The sequence below is a fragment of the Teleopsis dalmanni genome, chromosome 1, assembly GCF_002237135.1.
Source record: "Teleopsis dalmanni isolate 2A chromosome 1, ASM223713v2, whole genome shotgun sequence".
Lineage (NCBI taxonomy): Eukaryota > Metazoa > Arthropoda > Insecta > Diptera > Diopsidae > Teleopsis > Teleopsis dalmanni.
Window position 1 is genome coordinate 32089213 of NC_051846.1, and position 20007 is coordinate 32109219.

Sequence of the window (20007 nt, forward strand, 5' to 3'; positions counted from 1 at the left end):
ATGCAAATTTTTATGCAAATGTGTACGAGGCTTTCAATGCATTTGTGGAGCAATATTTTTGTTTACATTTAGCACAACAGCAAATACGAAAAAAACAACACACAACACAACACAGCACAGTACAATATAGCACAAAATAGCACAAAACCGCACAGCACGGCAGCACTAAAAAGGGACGCCATTTATGTCGGCGACACATAACAAACTGTTAATGTTATCCTTTTTGAAATTGTTGTGGTTCTTCGAATTTAAGACCTAAGGTGTGTGTCTAAATGTAGTGGAATATTTGCAATATTTAACTACAACAAAAACATCAATAAAAACACCAGCAAAAAAAAAAACAATGAAAATCTGTTTTTAGTACAAACAAAAAATTAAAATTTCTAAGTTGGTCAACAGGGCGTATGAGTAACGAAGCGACGTGTGTGTTTGTGCCAATGAAATTATATATGTGCTTTTAAATATAAATCTGAGCTATTACTTTATTTTAAATAATTTACAATGGTAATAATAAAAACAGAATGTAGGGAATATGTAGTAATTCTCTTCAAGTCATTTAATCTTATTTTTTACTGCAGGTTGCAATTTTAGTACAATATAAAATTCTTTTGTAACGTATTTTGTTGTGATTAATTATTAAAAACATGTGACAAGTCTTAGTGCTTTGAGACTACGGGAATCTATGAATTTCAAACAATCTTGGTTGCAATTAAAAGAAGAGTCGTAATTTGGTAAAGACTACTTTGGCTTTATCTATAGACTAGATGATACCAAACTGGATTTCAATAGAGGAGTTCCTATTCTCAACCCTACGACAGAAAAGTTAGTAATCTGAATCTTTAACAGATAACTCGGGAGTTATTAACTACTCAGATAGCTCAGACATGGAGAACAGAACAGGAGCATATATCTGCTGAAGAAATATGAAGACAGAAAGGCGGGGGGTAGTTATATTCTGTTACAAGTAACTTTAAAGTTACAATCTAACCAGATAACTCAAAGATGAAGGGTGAAATATGATATACTGGAGAGATATACAAATAAAGCAGTCATGTCGAAACCGTGATACCCACGCCGTCTTTCAGAGAGAGTTATATGCTCTCGAAAAATAGCCTGGCTAATACAAGCTAAAATACCTCTGAAAATGTTCTGCTAAGTTATATCATCCTGGCTGTAAGTTATTGTTAATTAATGTTATTTAAGAGACCAACATTTCCTGAGCACTCGAGTAGATTTATGTAATATTTAGGTTAGAGTTGAATAAACTTGACTAAAAAAATTCAATGAAATCAATTTTTTTCAAATCAATGTAAATAAATCTAAGAAATATCTAAGACCGTGGTTTATATTCTCAAGACAATACTCTTATTATTAGTACTGCAGAACTTGTGGGGATTGAAAAGAAAAGTAATATTTTAACGTAGATTCTGTCTGCATATTCTGCCCTTGGTTAGTGCTTAAAAACATAAGTCATACCAATTAAGGCCTGGCATTAACAATGGTACCACAATGGACCCGTTGAGTCTAAGTGAGTTGGTCAACTAGATCAACTGTTAAAAGTACCTAGCCTCATCTATATAACAGCAGCCATTACATATCAATTTTTTCACTCATTATAAGGTTACAGCTTCTGAGGGTGAGGAAGAGTAGATAAGTTTTCATGTGACCGATATGACCTTGAAAAGCAACAATTGTAGATTTTTTGTAGATAAAATAATTAAATTCGCTTATATTATTATCATATCTGCACGAATTTAAGAACATTCCAAAAATAATATTGCAGTTGCCTCTTCAGGGAAATCTTAGATACGGTAACCAGAAATAATGCTCAATATCGCCGGTGCTCAATCTAAAAAAAGGCTTTCACACGTGTCAAATTAAACAACTCAAGTTTTTTGTCTTTTATTTTTAAAAGAAATTAATGAAATAAGATACTAAAAATTAAAGTAAATTTATATTATATGATATTTAGATTTTGACTAATATTTGAAATCGTTGACGTAAGCCATGTTTTTATTCAGTTTTTTAACTTACATTTATTCTACTCTAATATTAATAAAAAAGTAATTTAAGTAATTTCAACTTATTACTGAGCAGCTTCGTTCGCCAATATGCCAGACTAATCCAATAGACACAACGATAATTAATATAAAGTACTCCTACTTGCTGCTTAGGTCAACTGCGTTAAGTATCCTTAGTGCAATGACAAGGAAGAAAAAAAACACCAGCAGTGCATATTTGCACTCCTCTTAACACAAATTCATAACATCCTTCTGCATATGCCTTTGCGGCGTTATTGTTTGTCATTCTTATTTAAATTGTGCCGTGTTGGCAGATTATGGAAGATAATGCCAGCTGTTGGTGGCTTATACAGCTTCAACAAAGGTCATGTCACCTTAACATAATGACAGTATAAAAGATAAAACAGTGAATTTGCAAGGAGCAGACTTAAGTTGCTTAGTCACTGAATGCCGAACGCGTAGCTAAGTACTCTAATGCGATTGACAGCGTAAGTATCAATTTAAGCTTTTAAGCAGCTTAGAAGAGAAATTATGCCATAATCTACTTAAATATGTTCGAAGGACACAAGAAGGAGTGTAATAAAACTCAGAGTAATGAAATATTAAAATTTTATTGTAGACATTTAAAATTTTATTTTATTTACAACAATTAAATTCTGTATACTTATAACTCAAAGGTATAGGTTTCGGCTGATTTAAGTGTTATCCAAGGCATGTAGAAAATGTTAAATAAATGTTAACAAATGAAAATTTTAATATATTTTAATAGCAGTATGACGTTTTATACATTTTATGTTATTTTTTATTGAATACAATCGAATTAAATATTTTTATTGAATTAAATGAAGTATGTTCTTATGCATACACAAAGCAATTTAATGAATTATTGAAAAGTTTTGGCATATAATTATTAATTACCATTTTCATTTGTCGTTGTAAGCTTACCTTCTTAACAAAATTTCTAACAATCTGTCAACTAATGACAGATTAACTAATCTCATCGAATGGCTAAATAGTCTAATAGCACGTTTCAACTTAACTTAAGGGTATCACTTAATTTTGAAATAATATTCATTGTAATATTTTTCTATGTTATTCCATCAAATATGTTAATGATATACATAAGTTGTCTGATAGGTTAGTACATCAATCCAATCTAAGTAGACGCAGATTCGTTTTAAAGTGTATTAATTCTTTATTATGCCATTAAACATATAAATAATATATATAAGTGATCTAATATATAAGTGCTTCAATCCACTCTACAAGCAGGCAAATTCATTTTATAGTGTATTTATATTGCATAAAATAAAACACAAATAAAATCGTAGAGACATAAGATGTTTTGATGTAAAACACGAATAAAATCGTAAAAAACTAAAAATTGTCAGTACCGAAAAAATTTTTGATCCAAAAAACTTAAGTCATATACCAGTTTGCATTTTATTAAACAACCTGTACTAAGAGACCTGGCATGTTTCATTTCCGTCAGAATTTACCTGCACTTAATCTTATTCTTCGCATCTGTGCTCCAGTTTCTTGTATTTATTCGTGCTTTGTTATCATCGGCACAATTATCTACGTATCCGTTGGTCTTTCAATGCAATGATGTTATATATATTACAAGTTATATATATTCTGATAGGTATTATAGGTATTCATTACTTGTCTAATTATATGACCCGCGATTTTAAGACTTTTATTTCTTTTGTATTTGAAATTAATCATTTTCCTATACTATATATTATATTATACTCCCGAATTTGAATTTTATTTATGGAATCAGAATGAACAATAGATCTGTTCTAGCCACCTTACATTCTGGCCTCTAGTAATAATATTATATAGTCCAATATGAGCACTATAATTCTTTTGAGCACTTATAATTCAGTGTAAAAAAATAATACATATTTGATATAAAAATTTTGAAAAATAATTTAATATAATTATAATATATTGTTTATAATGTGACGATCTAAAAAAAATGAAAAAAAATGATTTAGCTTTAGATTTTTATTTACAAGATTTAAAAATATTCTACATAAATTAATGTTCCATTTGCAACACATTTATGAGCTGTTCAAAGGCGGCATTTTCCATAAAATAAATAAATAATTTCAAAAAAGGAAATTAAATTATTACCACACCTGGAAAGTTTTAAATATAATCAAAACCGTATCAGTTAAATTGCAAAAAAAATTTATAAAAAAAATTTTTAAATAATTTAATAAAAAAAATAAAAAAACATTTCAAATCCGTTACTCGCAGAGCCATGAAATCGAAGGAAAAAAATCGATACCAATTTTCCAAGCAACTGTTACACTAAGGACAACAGGTTATCCTTAAATTAAATTGTGTAAAAGGTGTGTAAATGCATTTGAAGCAATTTATTGTCATTCAAGTCAATAAAATAATTCAATGAAATTTCATATCCTTTTAAATTTTTATTTATTTCTTCACGACATACGCACAACGAGTAAATGCATAAAGGTCAAAAAGGACTTAATCAAGCATTTTGCATGAATTGTGATTAAATTAAATTTTTACTTAACCACAATTATAAGTGAATGACGCTGTGCGATAATTAATTAAAAGCCAGTATATTCCTCTTCGGTATACATAGTAAGGAGGGTCTGTGCGGATTTCATCTCAATGAAAATTATTAAGTAAGACTTTAAGCTACAATATTAATTTCATAAAGAGTTCATATTTCACTTTATTTAATAAAAGACTTTATTACATTTTTTTTTTGTAATAAAGTTATATATAAATTAATGAAATTTTATTATATGCATATATATGATGAAGTGTTGGTTGAGTCTTTTAAGAACTTGTGAGTACTCGTATAGTATAAAGCATTGAATGACAATTAATTTTTGTTCGTAAAAAATATTTATATTTTTTACTTTTATTGGAATTATTTATTTCAATAAATTTAATATGATTTTAAAATTTCATAAAGCTAAGTAGTTTATACTACATGATCAAGCGTTAGCAACATGTATTTTCAAGAGATTAATTGAAAATAATTCTTCTTTGTCTACGGCGGATTATTATTACTTTTGATATATATATATATGTTATATTGAATATTATAACTACTTACCTGTGTACGTTATTTGCCATAATAAACCATCATTTGGATTTCGCCATGACTTATCATCCATCAACACTCTGCTAATCCATGTCAAACTTCTCTTGTCTTTTAACTTGTAAGCGGTTAGTACTTATCCAATTTGATTACTCGAATAGATTCACATTACCCTACTTATTCTTCTTCTAACTGCTACTTCAAACATCTTGCTCCTATAATATCGGCTCTTTGCAACAGCGTCAACTTTTAGATCAACAATTTGAGCAAGCCATCGTTTCTGCTATATGTTAGTTCACTAAACAATCTAATTAGCGTTATAAACGTTGTACAGCTGGATATTTGTGATCTTTTCGGATATGATAGTCGTCACCACCTCGTAGAAGACCACAGATTCAAAAGAATTCTCTCTCACACCTTCCGTATTGTGTATCTATACTGTGAAACATCTATACTTAGCCGTCATTCTGATACACATATAGAGTGAGTTACCTATAGAGTATAAGTTTTGTTTATAATAATGCTAAACGTTTTTACTCAAAGCTGTGTCAAGATTCTGAAATCGTTGACACCAACGGAAGTAGACTCCACAAGCAAACAGTTCGGTGTTCAAGTTGCCGTCATATGTACATTTCTGCGAGTAATCGACTTAAGTATTATTTATTTAAGATGGTATGCTATGCAATTTTGATGTCCATAATTAAGTAGTGCAGAGTAATGCTTTAATATAAATAACATTTTTCAAACTCAGGTATATATTCGTATACCAAAAAGTAATCAGTGGTTTTGAATTGGTATAGTTGAAAATACGATGAGTATGAATAATTTACCAAATGAAGACATCCACCTAGGCTGTAAGGTTTATGCGAATATACTTTCTCAATGAAATACAATACAAATAGATTTATATATTAAATATATGACAACAATATTTACGCGCAGACTAGAGTATATGTACAATATGTAAGAAAACCTACAGATTAAATTCGTCAATTTACCATCACCTGATAATCACTACTGACAATTTTATTTTATTTTTTAAAAATGAATTCCACACATCATTTTACACAATTTTCATTGAGAAATAAACAATTATAATGTTCTTACTGATGTGATTTGAAATATTTGTCATATATTTTTTATATAAAATGAAAACAAACAGCTATTTTACATGTATAAATTAGTTCATGCAAATGGAAACGACCAAATTTTAATTTCATTAACATAAGTAGTTTTAGCGGCAGTGGAAACATCATATATGTTAGCGTGATTTATATAATAGATAAGGTTTTGTTAAATTTTGTTGAACTACTTTAATATTAATATAATTAATATAATTCTTAATATAATATATAAGAATTAATATAATTCTTATATTTTACTTGACAAATACATTCAGACTTTAACTGTACGTAGAGACATTTTAATAACTCTATAGTAGCTTTATATTAAATCTTTTATAAAAATTATAAGAAATCGAAAAAAAATATTTTGTGTTTCATATATTTTCATTATATATTTTATTTTTATTAAATTGTTTTCCTTCATATTTCAATAGTAATTCTTTTAAATTCCATTTGAAGCTTGCCATTAAATACCCAAATCCTTTATTGGTCACTGCATATCAAAACTTTCTGGCTTTGCATTGCTAGTAAATCCCAATTTTAACAAATATTCTTTCTACTTTTGATGTTGAAACTCTAAACCATTTCGATTGATGAAGGTAAAATCCTTTGAATTGGGTTTTTATATATTTTTGTGTTTTCTTAAAAAACATTTCAACTGAAATTTCATTTAAAAATAAATAAAATCAGAAAATATTCTCATATACATATAAAATAGAGTTCATGTGGTTGAATTTAAACCGACTTCATTTGCCAAATGTTAGGTTTCTGAATAAAATTTCATTTTTCTCAACTGAAACTGCATTAAAATTAAAAACAATTCAACCAAAAATGAAATTAAAATGTTAATATGAAAAGCTATATAAATGCAAGGATATAAAAATCAAGAAAGTTGAAGATCTAACTTTTGTGTAAGAATAGTTTGCACTTTGCAGAAAACCCCAAGTAACAGATTGTATGCAGCAGTAATAGGTTTCTGAGGTTAAAATCCAGATTTAATTTTCTTGATTAAGAAACTAATATCTTTGTTCGTAAATTCCTTGAATGTAAAAGTGAAAGTTTTGTTGATATGTAAGTAATTATTGCAGAAATATTTAATGTCTTAAGTATTGTATCTTAAAAACAACAAATATTGAAATTTAAATGATTATTAATATTAAATATTATATATTTAAGTATGTACATCAAGAAAGTTATTTAGAATTAGTTTTACTATAATAAAAGTATGTACAAGGTATAAATGTCAAAGATAAAATCAAATTAATGTTAATAATTGAAATGACTTTCTTAAGATTAACAATAAATATAATAGAATTTATGGAGACAACAGAGACAACGAAGTCACGACCGCTACACTTTGTCTGCCGACTGCTGACTTCACTTCTGCTACTGCACTTCTTGACTACTTGACTGCATGACCGACTTCTACTTGACTGCTTAACAAGCTTATATATATGTAGAATTATATATTCTATATAGAAAAATATACTCATTATAACTCATTACTAGGAAAATAAAGTCTAAGACCCAACTATCATATTTTAAGGCCCATGATGAACCATTCTACCACAGCGGTATCAAAATGTTAAAGAAGCGCTGAAATAATTGTATTATTCTTGAACGAGACTTGTTGTTTTATTGGTTATCCAACGGACTTCTTAGCCGATGTGTTCTGTATATATAAATAATTTTTGTTTATATCTTTTGATATAATTTTCTGCATCTAAACCATATGTTTTTACAGATTATTTAATATTGTATATTAACTTGGTCAACAGTCATTCTTGAAGCTTTACGGATTTATGGAAGAAAACAATAAAATGAAAGCATATTTGGCAAATGTTTTTAGTGTTAAAGAAATTTAGACTATATTAATAATTAAAAAATTCACTAGATTTACAAACATACAACGATATAAGCAATTACATTTAAACATATTTAACATATTTGAATATAATCGATCAATGGATTAAATGGATTAAATTTGTAATGCGGCAACAAAAGGTTATGTTACCTTCTCAGAAATTCTGTTATCCTACCTTAATGCATATAATCTGGTCTGATAATTATTTTTCTTTTAAGATTCTTTCATGAACTTCTCCAATGACTTTAAAGATTTTATTTGTGATTTATATAGAGTTGTATACATAGAGTTCTCTTTGCAGTCCATCTTTTGTGATTCATACGAATTTATGCAATTTATGTATTTTTTTTATAGAGTATAGTGTTCTCTTATGGCTTTAATGTTCTATTATGATTTTAAAGTCTTTCCTTTGCGATGTATTAAGTCAGTAGTTTAATGGAATATAGTGTTCTATTATGACAGTAGAGCCTTTTTTGCGATCTATACTAAATCAATAATTTTATGGTATATAGTGTTTTCTTAAGAAATTAAAGTGTTTCTTTCGTGATCTATATTAAGTCAATAGTGTTTTGTCTTCAAATTTTATTTTGTCTTCAAAAATAATATATACGAAGTTATTTATTTATAGACTCTTCAAAGTCCTTCGCTTTTGAATCTTTTTTTTTGATCTCTTTTTTTATGACTCACATGCAATCAGTTTGCTACTTTTCTCATATTATAATTAAATAATTATAATATTTAATCTATTTTTAATATTTTAATTATTTAATGTGGTAATCTTAAAACATTTATTATTTTAAATTAAAAATTTAGGGATGTGAAATATACTGCACTGCCCGCCATTGCTAAAATATATATTTTATTTAAAAATACCACTCAAAGCGCTTTGATTACTATTATGTGAATAAATACGAAAGGTATGAGAGATTGTTTTGTATATTTAAGTAAATTAAAATGATATTTAAACTTGCAAATAATATATATTGAACAGTAAATACTCAATAATACAAATAAGAATAAGTTGATTTTACTTCACCTTTACTATTCTATAAAAAAAAGGACTTTTAGAAGGAATTTGTTAATTAAAATATCATATTGTTAATTATATATATACACAATTGAATGATTTTTCCAGAAAAAACCCAACAAAAAAAAACCCCACTTTTATTTTCGATTGGTAAATCTTGAGCGAAATATATAACACTCGAGATTACTTTATTACACTCTAGATATTTTACCAGAGTAGCAAGATTACGCTGAGATTACCAGCTGTTTTATATGACTTGACAAATAAAGTGTGATTTTATTCGATATATGTATTTTAAAAAAATATAAATGTCTACTAATACTACTATAAAAATGTTAAATTACTCTAGAAATGTTCGATTGTGCAACAAAATTTAACAGATCGAGAGTAAATCTAGATTGATTAAAGATTTTCCAATCGAAAACGCCATATTTCTTTTATATTACTGAAATATTCAAAGGAGACTTTTAATACACTATTAGAAGTGAACACATACTGTAACGTTGTATCACATAAACTGTGTAAATATTAGTTTTGCCTCAGATGTAGTTTCTGGTACCAGCCATCACGTTGGTACCAGTGTTGTGCTACACAGTCAACAACATTATATTGGCCTATTGTTCAATTCAATTAAGTTGTAATTAAATCAGTTTTTAATAAGTGGAATGGTTTTTGACTTTATTATCTCTGATTTGGCCGGAATTTTGATTAAGAAATTTTTTCAGTTGGTTAAGATGCGCTGACTCTGAGCTTCAAATTTTGGCAGGACACGAGTTCGATTCCTGGTACTTGCAGTTTGAAAAAATTATTTACGAATAATTAAATACAAGAATTATTTCTAAGACAACTGTTGATGGGTATTTGGCAATAATCGAAACAGCTGTATTGTCAGAAAAAAATTCAATTAATTAAAATATAAAAATCAATTTTTTTAGTTGTAGTTCACTATTTTTCGAAAACCTCTTTATGAAAATTTTTTTTAAACAAATATACTCGTCTCTCATGAACCCATTTCTAAAAATTTTTACTAGGACATAAGCACCTATAGAGTTTTGAGAATTTGTATTTTAGACCAATTTTTGTGGGTACGCATTTTATTAATTATTTAAAAGATATTTTAAAAATAATACCATTTCCAAAATTTGGTTATTTAAACAGAATTTAATGCTTAATCCGAATCTGATATTTATAATAAGGTTTTCAAGGGCCCTCACAATAACCGTGGTTTTATTGATGAAATATGGCGCCAATGTCTTAGTACATTCGAATTTCATCAATAAGATTTTTTTTCAAAATAGTGAAAAGACTATTATTATAAACAATAACATCAGCTGTCATTAAGTTAAATGTAGACGAAATATTGTTGAAAGTTGAGAGTTACAGCAATTTTAACTTGCTTATAGTTTATTTGGACTATCATCTATCTTCGACATTAAGCGCAGTATATCAGAGTGTGATTCTATTTGCTTATAAATTTCATGGTAAGTAGCAGTATTGAATAATCTACAATATTTTATTAAGGTTCATATTCGCTCTGTGTAGGTTTCACTGTATACCTCAACGTTACATTTAAAAAGTAAACTACCGAAAATTGGGCACATAATTGCGTTAATGAAATATTTGCAGTTAAAAAAAAAACAATTAAAGAAAGCATGAAATAAAATTAAAAAAAACACAAAGCTCAAATCCAATGAATGTTCACAAAATAAGTAAATAAAAATATTCGCTGAAGCGTATGTTAATATTTGAGTTTGTTTTTTTTGTATGCGTCTACAGAACTCAAACACTGGAAATAATACGGTTTGCCATGTCAGATATTAAGCATTAATTAACGCTTAAGTAAGTCGCTGTGCACCAACACAGCAAATAAAAATTAAAAAAAAAAAAAAACCAAAAGAAAAATAAAAAGGCACTCAAAAATATAAACAACAATAATGAAGTGTAATACATCAAATAAAAACTAAAAAACAAAACACAAAAACAAACATGAAAAGACACTCAAAAACATAAACAACAATAATGCAGTGTAATACGCGTAATACAAATGGAATAATTTATGAAGTTTCTTGTCTTTCTTTTTTAAGTGTTAATAAAATGCATTACTATTAGATTTAAGTATAAAGACATAATGTATAAATATAAATAACTTCCTTCTGTAGTCATTAAATAATAATAATTATAATTTACTACAGCGCCGAAGTAATATTGATGCTGCTTATCTCTCTCGATAACTTAGTAAATATGTCATATCCTTTTAATTAAAGCCAACAGAAACAGCCACAACTAATTAATTTGATTCTGATTAATTACTAAAATGTATGTCAATTAACGACTAAGTGAGAGTAGCTATTATTGGGCGTTAAGGCTCATCGGGGGCGCATAAATGTGTCAAGTGATAATTGCAGCCGCCGCTTAACCAAACAACAGAAGACAACTTAACAAGACTTAATCGACTACTAAGAAATTTGCGTTCAAACAAGCGAAAAAATAAACTAAACAAAATAAAATTAAAAATTAGTGAAAAAACACAAAAAATAAAAAATATTAAAAATAAAAATGAAAGCAGAAACAACAAAAAATCGCCGTTTATATAAACACACATACACACACACAGGAAAGCTAAGCGCCATTTAACCTACTTCATGTACTGTACAATAAGTAAACAAAGCCGCATGCAACCCGAAGCAACAGCAAAGTTATAAACACAAACACATTGAAAAACGCACAAACTTACGTTTTCACATATGCCTAGTTTCGTTAAATTAAAGCAAGTACACCAACATAAGATCATCAACAAAAACATAACAACGGTAACCGCAGCTAGAAACAAAAGCAACAATTCAGCAAGCAAATATTAAATAAAAAGCAATAACAACAACAAACTTAAACCAAATGAAATGATTTAAACTGTAGTAAATAAAAAGACAATAAATGCAATAGCACAAGCGAATAACAACAATAACAACATTGAAATTGTACGATAATTATAGCGACACTAAAAAGTGTCAAAAGTAGTTTTTTTTGTGTTACTTTATAGAACAATTTTAACTGCATACATTAAATTCGTATAACCAAAATAGAAATCCTTAATCGTGTTCACAGACTTTTATGAACCTAAAACAATAAAAATGCTTAACATATGATGAGAATAGACTACGGTTACTCATATGTAGTATATACCCCACACCACATCTCGCAATAAACCTTATCACCACACACACTTATACATTGAAGTCCCACTCCATCCTTTTCTTATCTGCATTAACCTTTGTTGTGATAACGTTTATCGCTCGAAAAATCTAAAATTTACGTTGCTAAAAAAAAATTAGAAGAAAACCTCTCGGGTTAATAATTTAATATCGTAATAGTTTCATAAATACATCGATATGTACATTAGATAGCATACAATTTAGTCCGAAAACGTATAAATTGCAAAGGAGAAACAACACAACCGGAATGTGTTAATGTCGTTGTAGCCAACGAATATACATAAATTTGCAATAAAAAGTAAGTATGGGTGTGTAAAGTTAATACACTGAAAAAAAAATTGTAATTTATTGTTACATTCATAATATGATAAATAATAAAAAAATAGTAATAAACAATTTTTATACTGCTGTTGTGTAATTATTTATAAAATTACGATTATTACATGTATTTGATACATTGAATAGATAATCCATTTTATTTATAACATTGATATCTAATATTAAGTAATTTGATTAAATAAACCAATATTAATAAGTAAAACCAAAATTTATAGGTGCAGTATATATAAACACGCTTCATTTTGCGTAACATACTAAATTGCAATAAATAAAAGTATATATTTTTATAACATATAACGTTATTTTGATCTTGTTTATTCAAAATACCTTAAGCGTAAAACATTTAAAAGTGTTATGAAATGTAACATAAGAAAAACATCATCCAATTTTAAATTTTCCGTTTACACTAACCTAACTCTAACAAATTATAATTATACTTAATATTCTTTAATCCATTTCTTTTCGAGGAGTATAAAGTTTTTCTACCAATCTTTCTGATCCTATTATATTAAAAACTATATAGCATCTCATTCCTTATGTGGTATGTGGCGATTTTGATCACGCTCTTATAAAGAAACTGTTCTAAGGAGTCTATTTGAAAGGTTTATGTGACATTGTATTAACTTATCTTTCGCAAAGTAATCACAATCCATTGCCAAAGTTCTTTACTTTATTTCTATGTTTATTTTTTGCACGTTTTTCGTTATTCTACATAGCTCTCTGTTAGAAATTTATCTTAGTCACCAAATCGCTCGACTTAAACACACAGTTTTAGCACAATCGCTGTCAAACTTCAATTTGCACTATTTGGATATTTATTCTTCTTCATAATTCCCATAAAATGCACAATTATTGCTTTGTCCTATAAATTTTCAAAACATCTGCTAAGAGTATTAAAAGGAATGCACAGTTGTTCTGCATGTGTTCCTACACACCAATGAACAGACAGAGCTGCAGTAAGCCTAGCAGCTTTCATAGGTGCTATCTTTTTCAAAGTGTTCCCAAGATCTAGTCTGATGTAAGTTAGCCATGTTAACTAGGAAATTACATATGACCTAAGTGTCTTCCATTTGTTATAGGCAAGTAGAACAAAGTAGTGATAAGTAGTGATATTTCTCTTAACGGTCTTCAGGGGAACATTAACCACTACCTCCAGGGATACATCTAAGGAAGCACCAAAACCAAACCATTTGCTTTTTTTATTCTCTTTGATGCTTCTATTTCCAGGAACACAAATAAAAGTGATGCCAGCTAGCCGGTTTAACTTGTCAATTGGCTCTCTACATTTTTTAACAAGCTTTGATTTTATGATGCATACTTGAAGGGCTTCAATTCCTGCTTAGCTGTCAATAAAAATACCAACATCTGTCCTCGTTGTGACTTGCAATCCTGAAACTTCATCTTAAAAAATGTTGGTCTCATTTTCAAGCCACCCATAAAAATTGATATTTTTATTTTTCTTTTCCATTAGTTTCTTGCAAATTTCGGGTCCTACCCCGCTATCTATTTTCGAGCCACCCGTAAAAATTGATATATTGTGATTTGTTTGAAAGATTTTATAAACAAAACTCGATTTGTGAACAGTTCGAAGAGTACAGCAGTTTCAAATCGATTGTTATTCAATTTAGTTATTAAAACTTTAATATTTATAATTCTTGTGTTATTTGTACTAATATTGATTAATTATTAATAAATATAATTCTCATTCAATTTGATTCTAATGAGTTATAAATATAAGAAATTCTGAGAATTGTATTGTAAATTATTTTTAATATGTTTTGTTAATTTGTTTTAGCTTATTTTCTTTTTCTTATGCGGGAAATTATACTTTCAATTACAGTTGAATTTGCTTCACATATGCACACAGTGCGAGCAATAAATTTGAAAGTGTACATAGCGAAAAATCCTTAAACTTTAACATAATTAGTACACTAAAAAAAATTGCTATGCCGCATGGTTTCCCTAAAACTACGTAGGATACGAGCTACAGATCTCACCTCGTCAATAAAAAGCCAGGTATTTAAAATAATTTTTAAGGAAAAAACGGGGTGTCTCAATTATTAGTGTAATTTGAATAGAAACTATTATTGAAATATATGAATTTGAAAGTAAATTGGAATAATGAATATGAATTTGTTTGAAATTTTCTGAACACGAAATGCAAAGTTAGACCAGCGAAATAATAGGCATAGATTCTGCATTTGTCTCAAGAATGATATCATTATAGTCTTGCTCTATACATAGAAAACAGATGCCCAGATTTTTGAACTCATTAACTATAAAGGTGCATAAAGCTCAATATAAGGTAGCTCCTTTTTGAAACTTCATGGAAAGTTAATATATTCGAATAATAGATTAATGCTGGCAACTCTTAGATATATCTGTATAGTCTTTTTATTCAATAAAAATCAGAATTCACAGAACTGAGTAGTTCAAATCCAAAAATCTAAATTTTGTATAGTTTTTTCAGATTGGAAATATTGAGTTGTCAATGATGTTTTTCTTTGAAACCATCTGGTCTCAAAGTATAAACTTAATATTTAAACTTCTGCATTTAAATGTGAGTCTAAATTCAATATGGAGGCCATAAGCTTCTTCATTGATAAGTGTTGTTCAAAACTTATTACACTATTGTCCCTAAAGTAACTTCAGTTGTATAATTATTAACGAATCTTATTTACTTGCTTACTTAATTGGCTATTACACTGTTGTGTCGTTTTTGACCGCATTCACCTTTGATCGTCTCCTCCACACAGGCTGATCAGTTACTTGCTCTCATCAGTTAATAGTACCGAGTGCATTCATTTCATTGGTTACCTGGTCCTTCCACATAAAAAGCGGTATTGTGATTTGACTGTCTGCATTACATATATTCAGTTTTTTTAACCAGAAAAAAATATAACAGTAACATATTCATTTCTTTTATGACTATCTGTATAAGATAGCCTTAACGCAAACTGAAAGATCCATTAGAAGCTATAAAAAATGTGATCATTGTTAATTAAACAAAGTAGAAGAATAATCTATGAAATCTATAAATAAATATTATTAATTGATTATTATTAGTTAAGCTAGGTAAGATAGCCTTAAGAGAGATTTGGAAAAATTCATTAGAAGCTACACAAAAATGTAGTCATTATTAATTTAACAACATAGTAGAATAACTAGAAATATATTAAAATCTATAAATAAATGTTATTAATTCATTACATTAATTACAATTAATAGATCGAAGTTTATTTAACACCTAGAAATACTTAAAAGCATCATTGCAGTGATGCTTCTTTGATGTAAAAGAATGAGTGGGAAATTCAATATAATTTTATAGGGGAATCGTTATCGCAGCCGCAAAGCATCCAAAAGTATAAGAAGAGAATCAAAAAAATTTAATTAAAAAGCATTTGTATTTGTAAAAAATATATATATTTATATGTTTTATTTTTATATTTACTTTTACAAATTATACAAATAAGAAATACAAAAAAAAAAAGAATTTATATATAAAAAAACACAAAATTTTTACAAAATATTGAGGTGAAATAAATTTAAATCTAGCAGATCTGAGGTCAATTATTGCTTAGTCTAATAAAGTGATAAACAATAATCCAGTCAAGGCGCAAAGAGCGGTTTTGTAGAAACCTCGCAGTTAATAGAGAGTAAAAGTGCTCAGGTGCACTGACTCAACTCAACTAGCCTCAACAATTACATTATTTCCTCAGAATTACTTAAAGCATCAATAAAGAATCAATAAAGCATCTTTTAGTATTGATGTCACTATAACCTGCTGGGTTAATTCTTCAAAATATTATTTAGAAAAATTATTTAAATTTATAATTGTGTGTCAATTCAATATAATTTACTACAATTTTTTTCTTATCACTGTATTCGTAATACATATAAATTTATACCTAAATTTTTCTAAGTGTATTTCAAACACATCTACTAATCATAATCATAGTCCGTCTGAACATTTTAACGCAAAATAAATTTTTGTAGAGGAACTTCCCAGAGTTTTGCACCAAATAAGCACTACGATAATTTTCAGTTGTGCAATGATAGCTTAACGATTTAGACGGATTCAAGTAACAGAAGTTGTGATATATAACAAAATATAAAAAAAATGTTTCAAATTTTTAACATATTTGCACAAATAATTAGCAAAGTGATTATTATTTGACGTATGCTAACAATAATGAGTATTCATAAGGCAAAATTATTGAGTTTTCATAGCTTAAAAGTGTTACTTGGAAGATCCATAAGTGATCTGTGGTTGAATGGAAGTTACTTACGCACATGAGAGAAGCAACAGTTGGTCGCAAATCGGTGTTTTGGTGTTTAGTGGAAAATTTAAAATTTAACAAAATAATTAAATAATAATTAAATTCTTATATAAAAGCATATTGTATATATAAAAAGTCAAATTTTGTATTAAAAAAAAATCAAATTCTAATATTTCTAAATGAATGACTCAGTTTAGTTAAATGCAAAAATCTGCTGCCATATTTAATTTTTGTTACAAACAACACATTATCGATTAATTTTCGTATATCGTAATATCTTTTTTATATAGATTTTGCTTTCCATTATCAAATTCATAAAAGTGATAATTATATTAAGTTGACGAGTGCTGCAAAACAACAACAACAACAATAACAATAACAATCACAAAAATAGCAACAACACTCGCGCGCACAATACAAACAATAACAACAACGACACCAACAACGGCAACAACAACAACAACACAAAATCATAATTTTAATAACAAATGCTGTAAACCTAATGGAATATTTGTTGGTTTATTGGTTTGGACAAAGAGTAACCAGTTTTAAGTGGTTTTCACACTGTTGATGCTTCATAATAACTAAATTAATTAATATAAAAAATAATGCATTGATTTTCCTATAAATTTAACGAATCAAAGGTGCTGTTGACTGACTTTACAATAAATTATAAATTTTGCAAATTGTTGTAAATGTTGACAATAGAAAGTAAGTTTACATTTTAATTAGAGTAATTAAAATTATTTTATTTTACATTCATATAACTATTTTTATTTGATTTTATATTACTTATTGCATTGTCTTAGTTATTTATTTATGGTTTTAATTTTACTAACATTAAAGTTTTAATAACAATTATTCATATAACTGTATTAGGTTCAGTGAATATGAATGTCATGTTGACCACTTGTGACACTGTTGAATTTCCGTAGAGGTATTTTTTTGAGAAAACGTTGTAGTAGTTAACTTTATGAGATTATGAATTTCTGATCTAAGAGCTACCTGTATCGTTTTAAACAATTTTCTTCACAATATTTCAAAACTTACCATACAATTTCTAAGAATTCTTCTTATTTTATGTTCCCGATACCTTCATTAAAGCAATTTAATTGATTAAGATCACTAATGAAGTTGATTAACCCTACAAAGAGCTTCCGCACTTTCCAACGAGGTTAAGGATAATACTGTACTCAGACACACCTTAATTTCACAAAAATATTAATTTGATCTTCATTTCAGCGAAATTGTTATTTATTCCATACAAAATTCAGTTTTAAGGTTAGAACGAAATTAAGGAAAATTGTCTTAATTTCGTTGAAACGGAGGCTGAAATTAAAAGAAATTTTAAATGCGACTATATGAAGGATAAATTTTAAACAAAAGATAACTGGAGATAACGATAAAGTGACATTTATTTTTAAAAACAGCTGACTTTAATAAAACTAGGACAAATTTCTGAAAGTAGACCAAATTTTTAAATTTGAATGTAGAGAAAAAACTGTAACGCTGTTATTAATTTAAAATAGAGTCCAAAATAATAATCTACATACCTGAAATTCATTAAAGCTAATAAAACTACTGAATGCCATCCTTTTAATAATAATCAACTTTTAAAATTTCTCAGATACATATGGTGTTTTGAGCATGTAATTTTTAACATAAAATATATGATTTCCTTAATTTGGTGCAGTAACTTAATTTCATTTTAACGAAATTAAGGAAATTTAGTGTCTGAACATAGTATTAAGTGCAATTACACCATGAATGTTGAATGCAACATTGCAAAATTTAGTTCCCAAAAGGGAAATGATCAAAGTTTAACATATTTGACACATGAAATAAACTGTAAATAAAAAAAAACAAAAAAGTCAAACAAACATGTGGTTGGAATTTTTTAAAATTTGTTTGTTTTTTTAAATAAATATTATACACAAAATATTTCCCTTTTTTTCGCATCAATTAATTAATTTCCGCTGACACACAGAACTAAATTTTTGGCTAACTATTGAATGTGAACAAACTGAAGGTCGAATAGAAATTTTATAGAATTTATTGCACATAACAGTTATTTAACATGCATAAATCAACTTATACCAATGAAAACGACCAACTCTTAATTTGATTAACACAAATTGATTTGGCTGTAATGAGAACATGGTATTTGGTGTTTTCAGAATCTGTAACTCAACACCATACTAAAGCTAAACATCTTCAAAATAAGTGGCAGTTGTATAACTTCCTCCTCTACCCAGACTAACACTTATACTGTGCCCATACTATATCATTTTCTAATAGTCCTTAGGAGTTTTCAGGATCTGTAACTCAACTCCATAAAAGTTATATATCTCCACAATAAGTGAAGTGAGAATTTCAAATTCTTCCCTTTCCTCTTAGCCCTGCATATGTATGATATGCATAACGCATATCAATTTCCAGCTACTCTAATTCAACACCATAGCAATGCTATGGAGAATCTGGAGAATAAGTAGGAGTTTAATCATTATTTTACTTCCTTCTAACAAGCCTAAGTGTTAGGTATTGTCCAGTTTCAAGTAATTCTGATCGCAACTAAGGTAATTAGACTATTTCGATAACTTGATGCATATTTTCTAACACTAAGATACAGAGGATCTAAGTTTTAATTCCGGTAAAATCTGGTCTAAAAACACACTTTAAAAAATGTTCAGTAAGTACTTGATGCCTCTACATCGGGAATAGAGCTTTAAACATGTTTAAATTTCCAAAAATGTCTACCAATAAATCTACTCAGAAAAATATAATTGCTATTTTTTTCAATTCAATCACTTATCAATTCAATTCAAGCTTATCAATTCAAACTTGACAGTTTCCTAATACTAGGTGGATTTATTGTTGACTACATCTGATTAGTCTTAGTGAAACTACACCCATATTTGTTACGTGGTCTCTAATTTAAGATTCTGGCATGACGTTTAATCAACAGTAACTGGTGAAAAAAAAGAATGTGTCAAATTCATTAGAAAATTATTATTTTAATAATATTGCAGTTTCAACATATTTTAATTTTTGT